At 39.3% G+C, this 16,740-nt stretch overlaps 1 long non-coding RNA gene across 22 annotated transcripts in view; it reads right to left on the bottom strand.

The window, feature by feature from the left end:
• Nucleotides 1–4,398: 4,398 nt before the first annotated feature.
• LOC127507937 (uncharacterized) overlaps nucleotides 4,399–16,740 on the bottom strand; it is a 36,623-nt gene continuing 24,281 nt past the window's right edge. For 3 of the 22 annotated variants that reach the window (XR_007928533.1, XR_007928532.1, XR_007928528.1), the window contains exons 2-6: nucleotides 14,766–14,812; nucleotides 13,946–14,115; nucleotides 5,346–5,474; nucleotides 5,101–5,268; nucleotides 4,416–5,001 (exon numbers count right to left, since the gene is read on the bottom strand). This is a non-coding gene — a long non-coding RNA (uncharacterized LOC127507937). The other 19 variants (XR_007928518.1, XR_007928517.1, XR_007928516.1 and 16 more) reach the window with 13 other exon arrangements.

Genomic DNA, 16,740 nt, shown 5'->3' with positions numbered 1-16,740 from the left:
ATTATCAATGTTGAAAAAACAGTTGTGTACAACTTTTTCAGGGTTATTTGATGAATAGAAAAGTTCAAAAGAACAGCATTTATCTGAAACGGAAAGCTTTTGTAACATTACTGCTACTGTTCGAAAGTTAGGGGTCAGAGTTTTTTTTTTTTTTTTTGAAAGAAATTAACACTTTTATTCATCAAGGGTGCATTAAATTGATCAAAAGTCACAGTAAAGACATTTATAATGTTGTTTCTATTTCAGATAAATGCTGTTCTTTTGAACTTTCTATTCTTCAATAATCCTGAAAAGAAATTGTACACAACTGTTTTCAACATCGATAATAATAACAATAATAAATGTTTCTTGAGCAGCAAATCATCATATCAGAATGATTTCTGCAGGATCATGTGACACTGAAGACTGGAGTAATGATGCTGAAAAGTCAGCTTTGATCACAGGAATAAATTATATTTTAAAATATATCCAAATTGAAAACAGTTATTTTAAATTGTAAAAATATTTCACAATTTTACTATATGTATACACATGCATCACTTTATAGCAATTAAAAATTTACCGACGGGGTGAGTGAATTTTCATATTCTTTCGGAAAGATATCCACATCTTTCCTTTCGATCAGCAGTGGCCACACTCTAGTTTCTTTGAGTCCTTTACGTATTTGTTTCAACTGCGTCCAATGACCTATAGTATTGCACTGAATATCAAGCTGTCCTTGACCTTAGTCTTGCTTGGGATCTTCCTGGCCCAACATCACAACTGAGTTCAGCCTCTCCATCAAGCTCCATGCAGAACAGTATAAATGAATTAAAAAAAATTATGAATTGTTTCAATTACTGATTATGCTACATACCAGTTTTATGGTTTCACGAATAACTGTAGCAGTCTCGGGTGAACCTCCTAGAAGTACATGGACTATTGCTTGGCTGACTCCAGCCATCCGAGGTCCACCATGTTGGAAAGAGTGTCCTATCATGCGTCCTGCAACTAGGAACAGAAATTGTGATGATGATGATGGAACAAGATGACCTGGTTCACCTTCAAAGAGACATGTCCTTGCAGTATTAAAACAATGGGCTTAAAGTAATGCCGTTCGGTGGCAGAGCAGTGGTGTCCAATTCAATTTGAAGAGGAGCTATGTAAAGAACTCCTTTAAAACCTTGTGTTGCTGTCTTCAAATGCTTGGCACTGTACCCATCCTTCTTATAAAAAAAAAAAAATGCATTGGATCCTGTGGTGGGTGAACGCTCGACTGGCCCCTGGAGAGCAGTGGTTCCTCTCAGTCATCCAGCACCAGCATCTCAGTGGGCCAGGTGAGTCATTAAAAATGTAACAATTCCACTTGTATGTATGGAATAAGATACAATGATTATGACTACAGTGGAAAAACAAAAAACAAAAAAACAATACAGATTTAGTATTACTGGTTGGCAGTAATGTGTGCTGTGGGACACCACATCCCAGGATGCACTGGGGGTAAACAGACATGACGACACACAACAGAAACAACAGTCCCTGATAAGCCGGGAGGCTTGTGTGCTGGAGGACAAGAGGTCTGCGTGATTTTGATTAATGGGCTTTCCTGCTGAAGGACTTGAGGGGGAAACAGTGGTTTCTGCAGGACACTGGGCGTCTGGTGATGAGGCGTCTTCCTCCTCCTATTACCCATCCAAGAAACGGGCCAGTACAGTAAAAAATTCTTTTATTGAGGCACACTCTCTCAATTGAGGAAACTATTTGTTTTCTCAGTGTAGCCGAGCTGTGGCGGTGCCAACTAAGCAGGCCTCAATCTGACCCAGCATACTCCCGTCAGATCTCAATGCAAGCGATCTGGCAGAATAATCCAAACATTTCCGTAGTGCTGTTTAAAAAAGTGCTAAGTCTTGATTAAAACCATGTACAGCACAGAGGTCAGAAACGAACTCCCCGTCACTCGTCACTCATGGCTCCACCTGCAGCCGGAGTTCCGAGTCGTCTCTGTCATCTCTGGGCTTTGGTTGAAGACGCAGAACTTAGTATATTCTGGATAAAAAGATATAAAAGTGATGCATAAGCTTTATGTTAAAATCACAAAGAAAACATTTGAAGTAAAACTTAAAATAGACAAAAACAGGCGACTCTCATCTTTTCTTTCCTTTTAAATCTTTTTACAAGAAATCCCTCAGGTCATAAAGATCTTTGTTTTTCCACCTTCACGAAGAGACGAGTGCTATCTTTATGTCTTCTTGTTCACCTAAATGCCAAGTAATGTATCTGTTTCCTTGCTTTACCCAAGGCAAAAAAGCCATGTGTAAACTGTGTAACAGAGACTTTAAATTATATGCATTTATGGTGAAATTACGTATCAGGCTCTTAAGATTTAATATTTTATTTTAGGCAGGCAACCACCGTACTCATCAGCAGGACAGTAAGCTGTCATTAAACAGTGCGGAGATTTTTAGACGGAGATTATTGTATTAGTTGCCCTTGTTTTGTTAATGTTTTGTTTGATTAGAGTTTGAAGAGTTTTTTTTTTTTTTTTTTTTTTTTAAATAAATATTTTATATAAAAAAAAAAAAATAAAAAAAAAATTGAAAACGCTCTGCATCTGTTTTGGAAACGCATACGATCCCGGTTAAAAGAGTTCTCCAACTCAAATCTCACATCGAGAACGTAGTTAGTGATATCAGCCGAATAAAACCGCTTCTGGTAATAGCACAGCTTTATTGCAGCAAATCCCAAATCAGCAGTAGTGTTTTTGTTTTTTTAAATAAATATTATTAAATTATAAAAAAAATCCAATATAACCCTGCCTCATGTCTGAGGCTGTAACACATATGTAATAAAAATGGCACACACATTTAGGAAACTGAATAAAGAGGAGATATGAAAAGGAATTGAAATAACTTTTAGTTCTCATTATGCATACAGTTATAACAGATGAATGTTGCTTTAACAATTTTCCATAAAGGTTCTCAAAACAAACATTAAAAAAAAAAAAAAAAAAAAATTACTTTGTGATTTAATAATTCATGCATGAAAGGGTTAAATATTAAAACAGTTCTTTTACACTGTAACAATATTTCACAATAATACTTTTTTACTGTAATTTTTAATCACTTCTTTCAAAAAGATTTAAAAAAAAAGCTTCATTATTCCAAACTTTTGGAATTATGATTGGCTGGCCTCTTTGTATGTGAAACTAGTTGCAGTATTACAAGATTACATATGAATACTGGGGTTTACCGTAGTTGTGTGGGGTAAAGTTCCGTCCATCCAGGAGATGACAGAAGCACCGCTGAACACGCAGGACACGATCAGACTCGAGTTTTGGTCTTCACCGCGTAGAAGACGAACACCAGCAAACTGACAGCTACCAGATAGAAACAAAATCATCATTATAGCTGGACTTTCTGCACTTTATTAGTTCTTTAATATCGTGACATAATTAATGTGGTGATGAGGAGTCTCATTTGGTCTAGTTTTAGTAACATTAACCTGCAGTTTTGACTGGAGAGCAGCTTTCACTCTCTGAGCTTTGGACTCGAGACGTGGAGACCCTCCATCCCCGGCTCTCTTAAAAAGCTCCGGAAACCACATCCATAACCCATAGCACAGAGAGCTTTACATCATTCGATCATACTTACTTATCTGTATGAAACTTATCGTAATCCAAAATTAAGTTAGCTAATCACAACAGATTTAAATCTAGAAATCTTAAAGGTACAGTAGCAAAAACAGCCTGTGTGAAGGTTAGCCAATCAGAACAGAGCTCATTTTAAATTTGGATTTATAGTTTATCCTACTTTACCTGCATACTATGGAAGCTTGTTGACTCTACTGAATAAAAAATAAAAAAGGTAATTGCAACTTTTTATCTCAAAATTCCGCCTTTTTTTCTTGCATTTGGGAGTTATAATGTCAGAATAGAGAGATATACAGCCAGAATTCAGTCTACCCAAATGAAATGCAGAAAAATAAAGTCAGCAGAACGACGCTTCTGGAAGCCAGCGGTCCACTGAACAGCTGTTTCACGGGGTCCAGTGCCTGTAAAAGAAGAAGCAAGGCCATCAAGACCTTAGTAAGGCTTTATGACATCTTGAGCTGCTACTGGGTCTGTTTTTCTCTTCATCGTCTTTGGGTCTGATCACAAGACCTACTGCCTGTTAACACAAACACACACACACACACACACACACACACACAATATACAAAAAAGGAAAGAAAAAGATAAGTAGAACTTACCAGACAGCATTGTAGAGACGCTCCTCTTTCAGCTCAGTTTACCTACTTTAAGTTTAGTCTATAAAACTGGTGAAAAAAAAAAAGTTTTTAAATCAACTCATCTACTACACTCCACCAGGATATCAACCTCTAGAGATCTAGTCATATTCAACATACATTTTACATGATTAATAATGCATTTTGTCCATATTAGTGGACAATAGCAGGGGTTCTGTGTCTTCATGAGCCCGTCGAAGCATAACATTTCAGATCAAAGCATTTATGAGTCTAAAAATTTGACTTTTGTTCCCATGATCACATGTTTTAATATTTATACTGAATAAAAAAAAGTATTGGTACTAAAAAGAAAAGAATGAAATTAAGCAATGGGTTAAGGGAGATTATTTATTATTTTAAAAAAAGAACTATATACAAAGCACAGCATAACAAAACATGAACAATAAAAGAAAGTAAACTATTGAACAAACAAGAACACACAAAATCAATAAATACTAATTAACAACCAAATAACAATAAAAACTCTTAGGAAACATGGGGAAAACTAGAAATTAACAAGATTAAAAGTTACATGAAAGCATAAAACAACGTGAAACCAACTATATACACACAACAAAACCAAAGCAACAGCAACCTAAATAAAACAAACGCAGTGTGCTGCTCTTCTAGGGCTTCTCTCTCCACTGGAGAAAGAAGCCCCTCTGTACTATGGCTTTGCTAAATACCCCACGGAGCGTGAGCAGAAGCTGCCGCCTTCGCTTCCTCCAGAGTGACTGTCTAAATAATGAACAAATACAAAAACACATTAACTACAAACAAAAGTTAAGAACTCAGAAACTGCAATGAAAACTGTAAAGGTAAAGCGTGTGCTCATACCTGGTTGCCCAGACAGCATATCTGTCCTACATGTCCTATGGTGTGGAGCTGTGCCACTCAAACAGGTCACAATCTGACACAGAACACCCCTGTTCAGCTCCTCTGAGAGCGCCAGAACCGGCCTGGTCTGCTCTTCTTCAGGCAGATTGGGTGCAGCCTGGAGCACATCTACCAAATACAGGAAAAATTAGCATTTGCGTACAGTTTTGAATGCATTTAGCAAAAACATGTTCATATTTATATACCTCGTTGAGCCCTCTTGGATCACCTGGGATTGGCAAGTCCAGATTGCCCGGTCTGGTATGTTGCCAATCTGTTGGTCTGACCGCTCTCTTGATCATCGTCCTGGCAAGAGGAGAGTCTGTAAAGAAAATCTAAAAAAAAAAAAAAAAAAAAAAAAAAAAAAAAAAAAAAGAACAAGCGGTAATCTCATTGACTGTGCTAGTGATGAGCCGGTGAGTAAAAAAAATAAAATAAACTTACCTTGTGTTAATAATGATGATGATGATGATGATGATGATGATATGAGCCTCGGGCCCGAGCAGAGCGAGACCCGCGTGTAGGAAGCCAGCGTGTCACAGTTCTCCATCCGGGGCTACCTGGTTGATCTGGAAGTAGCATATGCACTTCTTTACTCATGCCGGTGCCGCTGCATTCACCTGAAACAATCAGGACAAACTCAATCACAAGTGAGTGCACTGGAGCTACAATGTCCCAAACATCACCAGCGAAGAGGGCAACAAGACTGCTGAGAAATCCAAGAGTGCGGAGAACTTGAGCCACGAATCACAGAGAGAACGAGCCGTCTGAACGATACTGCTGCTTCAAGGTATGTTAGCCATGCCAAAGAGCCAAATAGAAACATGACTGAACAGATATAACACGGACAATAGCTGCTGCCTCCTGGTTCGACTCTGTTCGGTCACTGAATCACAGGCTTCATGTCGCAAGTGTCGTCAGAGTTTGGCCCTGTCCAAGATGCAGCGAAGAACCATCTGTACAATGCATCACTATTGACATTTCTGGACAAGATACTGACATAATCAAGGCATCACAGAGCTGTTACAGTCCCATTCTGGTTATCGACATGATCAGTGCCTTGAAGCAGCAGTGGCTGGTTCAGACGGCTCGTTCTCTCTCTCTCATGGCTCAAGAACTCCGCACACGTGGAATAGACAGACCACCTCATGATCGATCGGCTTGGTGTTGTCCTCCACATGTGATGCTGTCGGACTAATAAAATGATTGGCATAAATATAAGCCCACAAGCCTCCTGGCTCATCAGGGACAGAGCCCATAGCAGCGATGTTCAGGTACCTGGCACATCTCTGCTCCGGTCCAAGACAAATCCATCTTCCTGGCACCTGTTTTCAATTTGCAACAACAGTTTTTATTATTAAATTATTAACTGTGTTCTTCAGAGAACACGTGTGTGAACGAGAAGACGGCCACACAGCTGCTTTATGGCAGAAGTATAAATGAGTGTGAAGCTGCATTCATTACATCTACACAAACACCCACACATGAATCGAGCACGATTTACTATTTCGTTCCCTCGATTTGCTCAATCATGCGCACGATATGAAAAAATACTATAGTAATTTGTATACTACAGTGTTTTTGAACCATGGGGCTCTGTATATCTACACAAATAAAACTCAAGTTTCTGGTCTTACAGTTTTTGTAATAATCGCTAGGACAGATTTGTCAAGAATTTGGCCATGCTTTCAAAACACTAAGTTACACACAGTTTTCCTAAGAAATAACGTTTAAAAAAAAAAACAAACAAGACATCAGCGCGAGTAATAAAGAAAATGCGGTTCACAATCAGAAAATAACGACATAACATTGAACAACCTCTGGTGTTGTTTTATGTAAACATGTTATTTACAATGATTTTGTAAATCTGCACTTACCTTCCCTTCGTCTGATGTAAATCTCTCAGAAAATACCGGATGCTGTCAGCGCGCGCAAGATTTGAATGGAGCACGAGCGGGAATAAACGACTCGAAACAACGTCGGGCTAGAAAATAGTTGATACAAAATAGAATAAAATTTGTGGTTATGTTCTGGCAAACATGGTTTTTAAAACAACTCTACGAACTCACATTTACCATTTAGATTTTCTCTCTCCGCCTCAGAACAGAACGCTCTCTGCTGCTGCGCGAAAGCGATTAGAATAAAAGACTAATTATATTGACGTGCACAGCTTGTGTTTGATGTTGAAAATGATGTTAAACTAAATTAGATTTAATTTGAAAGGTTAGTAGCATGAAACTTAGTATATTTACTAGTTGCCATATCAACACCATCGGCTGTATTTTCCTCAAGATAAAATACTAAAAAGCTTTAATTCCAATCTGTCTCTGTCTGATTCATCTCATCACATAAGATATCAGTAACTAAACCCGTTTATTTATTTATTTATTTATTTTTATATTTAACTTTAACATTAATATGTTACATACTCTTTTACATACTTTAAACAGCATTAATAGAGGGTCGTAACATACAGGAAATACGTCATCTAAGTAGACAAGTGGTCAAGTGCAAAGACCGTTTTTCCTGCTTAAAATTGGTCACTTTATCAATATCAATAAACATTTTCATTTGGCATTTTCATGTAGAAAAAGGAAATATACTTATTGAAAACATCTATTTATTTAAGTAGAAACTTGAACAAACACATTTATCTATTTTTTAATGTATTAAAAGTTTTATATTTAATAAAAAGTATTTTTTATTAAATTACTACATTTTTATTTACCGTCTGCGCCCGGACGCGTTCAAAGCATACTAAACCACGGATGCCAACACATGCGCAGTACAATTTTTTTCTGTACTTTTACCAGACATCGTAGCCGTTTCTCAATATGCATTCTTGTCTGTACTTGTGTTCTTGTGGACTTGTGAAACGTCATCAGTTGATTACTGTTCCAATTCAAAGTTCACATCTAGCCAAGTTCAAATCCCCGGATTAAACATGATATAATTTGTTTTTTGTATATCTAATCGTTGTAGCCTACTGAAGGGGGGTGGATTCTGGAAACCACTGCCGCTTCAATATACATCTTTTAAGTTATTAATCAACATTTATCTTTCTGATAAAGAAAGGCTTCTTCAATGTATGTTAAAGCATTTATTTTCCTTTTCAAACACTAGAAAATAATTTTGAATATCGTCTGTACCTCTCAGGAGCTGTGGACGGCGGCGGCGGCTGGAGCGGGCCTCGGCGGCGGCGGCGGCTGGAGCGGGCTCGTTGGCAGTGAGGGCTGGCGAGGGGTCTGAAAACGGGGTCCAGTCCATCCCCTCATACTCAACCAAAAGACCCACTGACACTGGAACGGGCTGCGCGGAGGCAGAAAACTCAGGAGACTGGGGCTGCGCGGAGGCAGAAAACTCAGGAGACTGGGGCTGCGCGGAGGCAGAAAACTCAGGAGACTGAGGTTGCTTGGCGGCCTTCTTCCTTTTCCTCTTTAGCCGTTTGGGCCCAGCGGAGGAATTTTTGTTGGCCATGCGAGGTTTTGGGTCCGGCAGGACACCGGGGAAAAGCTCACTGGAGAGGCAGGCGGAGGAAGATGGAGATTGACGAACCGGCACGGGAGAAGCGGGGACCTCGGAAATGAAGAATAAACCCATCTTCCTTGTAGACTTCCAAGCTGTTTAGGTCCGTTATTCTGTTACGTGCTGTGCTGCATAGATGAGGCGAATACAGAAATCCACAATTATATGGGCTTTATTGAACAGTCCAGGAACTAAGAAACAGCATGAACAGACATATCAAACAAGATAACGGACAAGGAGTGCAGGGAATGAGTCCAAAAGGGAGTGCTGACAAGGACAACAGGTGCTGGGAATCCGGGGAGATGGCGGGAAGACTGATGAGGGAAGTGCAGACAGGTGTGCGGAACAGGAGGATTCTGGGAACTGGAGTCCGGGAAGGCGTGGATGTAACAATATTAATATGTTTAATATTTTTTAAATATAAACAAAAAGAGGCAGGGTTGTTTAATATTTCGTTTTGTTATAAATACTATATATGCAGACATTGAAGATAATCAGTGAACGCGTTCCTGAACCACATTTGTGAGGCTATTAATATATTTTTTTTGTTCGTTTGTTTGTTTGTTTTTTAAATAAATTGAAAAGAGGCAGAGTGGTGTTTTATAACACATTTTGTTTTATTGTTGTCTAAAATATACACAGAGATAACCGGAGAGCTGAGTGACATTATCAAGTATGCTGCTGTGCCATTTGCTGAATCACCGGACTTGTGTTCTCCCGTTCACGGGAGTCCGTTCTCCTGAGTTGAACTTGCCAAGTCCTAACTACCAAGGATGCAACTCTGAACTTTGCGAACTTGGTATTGAGAAACGCCTCGTGTCATCAACCGGACATTCGCTGTGCAGGATCGGAGAAGAAAAATAGTGCATTCACCATTGCAACATAGTTCAGAAGATACACCAAGAGAACAGGAAGTGTTTACTCGTCTTGTTTTTGAATCGCTCTTTACACACTCTTCTTCGACGACTGCAGATTGCGCTCAGTACTGTGCGTATTGCTGTCCGCACGATCTCGAAATTTGAGAAGGGTCTGGCTGCCAGACCATGGGCGAGTGGAGCTCCACTCTCGAACAGGAAATACGTCACCTCCACTTGTGTTTTACTAACGTCTACACCTACCCCAACCCTAAACCTACCCTTACAATAATGCAAATACAGTAATTAAATGACGCAATATTGATGTGCGCATGCCCAGCGGCCACAGTAGCTAGCTCCTCTAGTGGAGGTGACGTATTTCCGCCCTTAAGTGGAACTCCACACGCTGCAGCCAGCCCCTAAGGCGACATTTGGGCTGCACGCGGACGGGGCGTGCGGCCGGCCGCGAGTATACCCGGGGCTTAAGTTACCGAAAGCGAAACCACAAACAAAACACTCGAACTGTATGACATGACAGACAACTAGTTGTCCAGTTCCGTTCACACAGCTCAAATATTCCGAGAATGCAGTTGTGAGTCCTGAAAATGTACGGGTGTGAGTTCGGTTATAGAATGCGTAAATAACCGTACTGTATGTGAACATAACCATATTAAGGACTCAAAGACAGGAGTGACTACCGTATTCTGCTGCTGTGTGAATGTGGCCTGAAAAAGCTCAAAATTATGATGTTGAAAAAAATGCCACAAAGTTTTTTTTTTTTTTTTTTTTTTTTTTTTTTTACAAACATAAGACTGACCTAGCAACAGAAGGCATATAAACGATTAAATACAACTAACCTTTGTTCCAGTAATGGCTCGGTTGAGTTTGGGTACTGAAAAAATGGCACATATATGTGTGTCGTCATATGTGGACATAGCCTACCTTGGTCTTCCCTTCAGGACCATCTGTCACTTCATCCACTGTAATGTAAATTACAAAGAGAAAAATGTTATTGTTATTTAGATATTTTATTAAAAACATTTTCCATTTTGTTTCCTCCTACTAGTTCTAGGCTTAAACCCCAAGGGAATACTCAGTTTCGAATAACTGAGTATCCACTGAAATTGACATTACACAGGACAACATGTTGTATTTATTTAGCACTTACAATTAATTATATCTATGTCCAGTTACCGAACCATTAGTAACATGTCAGATTTTAAATTAGAAAAGCCATTAGAAATTAATTTTCACCAACAATGAATGCATGTAAAAAATAAAATTAAGATATTAGCAAGGTATTTATTTATCTCTCTATTAGACATGAAAATTACACTTTTGGTTTCACAATAACATAGTGAAACATAGTCATATTTATATTGTTTGATGCCACAATACCAAATTCTCTGTGATTTCAAAGCCTTTCAAATGTTTAACAAAAAAGTAAAAATACTCAAATGGTTTTTGAAATTAACATTTTTACTAAAATTAGCAGATATAATTACCTACTTGCCTTACCTTCTAACAGATGATGTTTTCTTTTTTATTAAAACCATAAAGATCAAGTTATACCAAAAAAAAAGTAAATTTACATAAATTAACCTTAGATTGTATTAATTACAATCATCCCTTAACTACTTCGTGATAATATAGTGGCCTCTAAACTTCTATTTAAACTGACCAGTAATTCATTACAACATTGTTTACTTGTAACTGCTGAAGCTAAACCTTGACCCCCATTGGCCTGCCCCAACGTCCTACTATTGGTTGAACCACAATGATTGATATGTTTTGAACAAAGTCAATGCCATCACACTCACCAACAATCGGTTTTGCTGTACTTTTGCTAAACAACCGAACTCGCTGGAGTGCACACTATTGGGAATCTGTGTTGCAGATTTTGGCACATTTGTCAGAAGGAAACTTTAGAGTCTAGAAAGTCATTGTAGCTAAAGACACAAGTCTCACCATGTATTTCAAATCCGAGAATGATCTAATTATTTTTAGATGATGCTATTTAATTTTTTAGAGACTTTCTATTTGTGCAAACCACAGAAAACATGAGGTATGAACTGAAACATCTAGTTTGTTTCTGCTAATTGTCTGTAAGGGCAGAATTTTCAAACCCAACTTTTGCCTACAGCTCAGACGTAACCATGAGAAATGTGCAAAAAAAAAAAAAAGATTTAATTTGTTAAATATTTAAGTACTTCAGTAATTTATTTTTGTTGAATACTATGCTGCCTATGTGTGGATCAGATACCCTCGGATTTCATCCAAAATATCTTAAATTGTGTTCCGAAGACGAACGAAGTGTTACCAAAAGAAAGATTACCTTAAAAGAGAAATGATCTAAATGTTGCTGTGTCATCAATGAATGTGTGTATATTTGCTCTGTATTAGTAAATTACGACCATTTTTCAGATATAGTGTATTGTGTAAATCTGCGTATCTATTTATGCTTACCAAAAAAATCCAGCTCTTGGCAAGGTGTCAAGACCTTTCCATGTCCGTGATGGCTCGGGTGCTGACAATACAATGCAGAATCATATTTTTAATAATATACTTAAAATAGCGTATGCTTACCTTCATTGCTAGTTTTTATAGGAACACCCACCTGGAGGGTAAAACAAGGCCAAATTCAATATACACCTTTTTGATGATGCATACTATATATACAGGTCGAGCAAGCAGATGAGCCTAGAACATAAATGCAACGCACAGTTTGAGTTTGTCGGTAGGCATTGCATTTATGTTCTAGGCTCATCTGCTTGCCCAGTTAGTGTGTGGCGTTCATATTCTGGGCTCATCTGCTCGCCTGTATATACAGTAGTATGCATCATGGATAAACTGTATAAAGAAATTGATCTGTCAATCTCACTGTTTTATTACTTTAAGCTACTTAAGGTGAATACTCTACTGTTTAGTGATTGAAATACTGCAGCAGGTGCTGTTTATGGATCACAAGTGCCAGAAACGTGCATTTTACTCACAAATATTTTGTTTACCTTTTTTGAGACGCAATTGACAGGCCTGTCCTGCAGTTCTATGGATGTTTTGCCCTCCAGGTCTCTGCTCCAGTCACCTGACTGAAAACTATGAGTAAGAAAATAGCCTGTTGAGTAAAGAAATAAAAGAAAATCAACATAAGAATAATTGCTTTATTCCAACCCTAGCAAAGATTTACATGATTATAATATTGAGTGCATAACACACACTACTGTTCATAAGTTTGGGCCTGTAAGATTTGTTTAATGTTTTTGAAAGAATTCACTTGTACTTTCCAAGGGTACATTCCTTGTATTTGATCAAAAATACAATATAAACAGTAATATTTAAATTATTACAATTTAAAATAACTAGCATTACAATTTGTAATTTATTCCTGTGATCAAAGCTGAATTTTCAGCATCATTACTCCAAGCTTTTGATCGGTAATGTGAAATGCTACAATGTTGGCCTGACGAAGAGCTTCTGTAATAATAAACAAGGTAAACAATACCGTGTTTCTCGATGGATAGCATGGGTTTCATGTTTACCCCCTTGTATTTAGATAATTAAAGAGTTTTAGGGCACAAGGACATGTCCATGTAGCATGTTAATCTAACCACAAAACGGCTTACTCTGAGTCTGCACTGTTACCCGCTAAAATGTCATGGTTCCTACACATGATAACAAATAATGTACATAAGCGACTTTGCGCACCTCCGGGCGGGTGCCACCTCACCCGTTTCTAGTTTCGCACCACCACCGTTCAGTTTGGTATATGCCCTCCGTTCCTTCCACGATGCCCAGGACGGCGCATCGTCTCCGGCCTGGCTTCTGGGAGTTACCCAAGCTCCCAGAACCACCACCATACAGTTTGGTATATGCCCTCCGTCTCCTTCCACGATGCCCAGGACGGCGCATCGTCTCCGGCCTCGTCCCTGGAGGTGAGCCCATCCTCCGGGCGGGTGCGCCATCACCCGTTTCTAATTTCGCACCACCACCATACAGTTTGGTATATGCCCTCCGTTCCTTCCACGATGCCCAGGACGGCGCATCGTCTCCGGCCTCGCTTCTGGGAGTTCCCCAAGCTCCCAGAACCACCACCATACAGTTTGGTATATGCCCTCCGGTCCTTCCACGATGCCCAGGACGGCGCATCGTCTCCGGCCTCGTCCCTGGAGGTAGGCCGATCCTCCGGGCGGGGTGAGTGCACACCAAAAGACTTAGTGCAATTTTCGAGCACGGACTCGTTTTTTTGACAAAGTCCGAGAGAGCACATTCTCCCCAGTACCGCGATGGCCTCGTTTCGACGCTTCTGCGCTAGACTCGAGTTCCAGACCGGGGCTCAATCCGACGGCGCCCGGGGACAGGCCATCTCGGTCGGATAGGAAAAGCAGCATGTAACCCCTGGATCTTTAGAAAAAATAAAATAAACTTACCTTGTGTTAATAATGATGATGATGATGATGATGATATGAGCCTCGGGCCCGAGCAGAGCGAGACCCGCGTGTAGGAAGCCAGCGTGTCACAGTTCTCCATCCGGGGCTACCTGGTTGATCTGGAAGTAGCATATGCACTTCTTTACTCATGCCGGTGCCGCTGCATTCACCTGAAACAATCAGGACAAACTCAATCACAAGTGAGTGCACTGGAGCTACAATGTCCCAAACATCACCAGCGAAGAGGGCAACAAGACTGCTGAGAAATCCAAGAGTGCGGAGAACTTGAGCCACGAATCACAGAGAGAACGAGCCGTCTGAACGATACTGCTGCTTCAAGGTATGTTAGCCATGCCAAAGAGCCAAATAGAAACATGACTGAACAGATATAACACGGACAATAGCTGCTGCCTCCTGGTTCGACTCTGTTCAGTCACTGGATCACATGTCGCATGTGTCGTCAGAGTTTGGCCCTGTCCAAGATGCAGCGAAGAACCATCTGTACAATGCATCACTATTGACATTTCTGGACAAGATACTGACATATCAAGGCATCACAGAGCTGTTACAGTCCCATTCTGGTTATCGACATGATCAGTGCCTTGAAGCAGCAGTGGCTGGTTCAGACGGCTCGTTCTCTCTCTCTCATGGCTCAAGAACTCCGCACACGTGGAATAGACAGACCACCTCATGATCGATCGGCTTGGTGTTGTCCTCCACATGTGATGCTGTCGGACTAATAAAATGATTGGCATAAATATAAGCCCACAAGCCTCCTGGCTCATCAGGGACAGAGCCCATAGCAGCGATGTTCAGGTACCTGGCACATCTCTGCTCCGGTCCAAGACAAATCCATCTTCCTGGCACCTGTTTTCAATTTGCAACAACAGTTTTTATTATTAAATTATTAACTGTGTTCTTCAGAGAACACGTGTGTGAACGAGAAGACGGCCACACAGCTGCTTTATGGCAGAAGTATAAATGAGTGTGAAGCTGCATTCATTACATCTACACAAACACCCACACATGAATCGAGCACGATTTACTATTTCGTTCCCTCGATTTGCTCAATCATGCGCACGATATGAAAAAATACTATAGTAATTTGTATACTACAGTGTTTTTGAACCATGGGGCTCTGTATATCTACACAAATAAAACTCAAGTTTCTGGTCTTACAGTTTTTGTAATAATCGCTAGGACAGATTTGTCAAGAATTTGGCCATGCTTTCAAAACACTAAGTTACACACAGTTTTCCTAAGAAATAACGTTTAAAAAAAAAACAAACAAGACATCAGCGCGAGTAATAAAGAAAATGCGGTTCACAATCAGAAAATAACGACATAACATTGAACAACCTCTGGTGTTGTTTTATGTAAACATGTTATTTACAATGATTTTGTAAATCTGCACTTACCTTCCCTTCGTCTGATGTAAATCTCTCAGAAAATACCGGATGCTGTCAGCGCGCGCAAGATTTGAATGGAGCACGAGCGGGAATAAACGACTCGAAACAACGTCGGGCTAGAAAATAGTTGATACAAAATAGAATAAAATTTGTGGTTATGTTCTGGCAAACATGGTTTTTAAAACAACTCTACGAACTCACATTTACCATTTAGATTTTCTCTCTCCGCCTCAGAACAGAACGCTCTCTGCTGCTGCGCGAAAGCGATTAGAATAAAAGACTAATTATATTGACGTGCACAGCTTGTGTTTGATGTTGAAAATGATGTTAAACTAAATTAGATTTAATTTGAAAGGTTAGTAGCATGAAACTTAGTATATTTACTAGTTGCCATATCAACACCATCGGCTGTATTTTCCTCAAGATAAAATACTAAAAAGCTTTAATTCCAATCTGTCTCTGTCTGATTCATCTCATCACATAAGATATCAGTAACTAAACCCGTTTATTTATTTATTTTTATATTTAACTTTAACATTAATATGTTACATACTCTTTTACATACTTTAAACAGCATTAATAGAGGGTCGTAACATACAGGAAATACGTCATCTAAGTAGACAAGTGGTCAAGTGCAAAGACCGTTTTTCCTGCTTAAAATTGGTCACTTTATCAATATCAATAAACATTTTCATTTGGCATTTTCATGTAGAAAAAGGAAATATACTTATTGAAAACATCTATTTATTTAAGTAGAAACTTGAACAAACACATTTATCTATTTTTTAATGTATTAAAAGTTTTATATTTAATAAAAAGTATTTTTTATTAAATTATTACATTTTTATTTACCGTCTGCGCCCGGACGCGTTCAAAGCATACTAAACCACGGATGCCAACACATGCGCAGTACAATTTTTTTCTGTACTTTTACCAGACATCGTAGCCGTTTCTCAATATGCATTCTTGTCTGTACTTGTGTTCTTGTGGACTTGTGAAACGTCATCAGTTGATTACTGTTCCAATTCAAAGTTCACATCTAGCCAAGTTCAAATCCCCGGATTAAACATGATATAATTTGTTTTTTGTATATCTAATCGTTGTAGCCTACTGAAGGGGGGTGGATTCTGGAAACCACTGCCGCTTCAATATACATCTTTTAAGTTATTAATCAACATTTATCTTTCTGATAAAGAAAGGCTTCTTCAATGTATGTTAAAGCATTTATTTTCCTTTTCAAACACTAGAAAATAATTTTGAATATCGTCTGTACCTCTCAGGAGCTGTGGACAGCGGCGGCGGCTGGAGCGGGCCTCGGCGGCGGCTGGAGCGGGCTCGTTGGCAGTGAGGGCTGGCGAGGGGTCTGAAAACGGGGTCCAGTCCATC

This window comes from Ctenopharyngodon idella, unplaced genomic scaffold (genome assembly GCF_019924925.1).
Source record: "Ctenopharyngodon idella isolate HZGC_01 unplaced genomic scaffold, HZGC01 HZGC01CH25, whole genome shotgun sequence".
In the NCBI taxonomy this organism is placed as follows: domain Eukaryota; kingdom Metazoa; phylum Chordata; class Actinopteri; order Cypriniformes; family Xenocyprididae; genus Ctenopharyngodon; species Ctenopharyngodon idella.
This window is presented reverse-complemented; position numbering and strand designations above follow the sequence as displayed.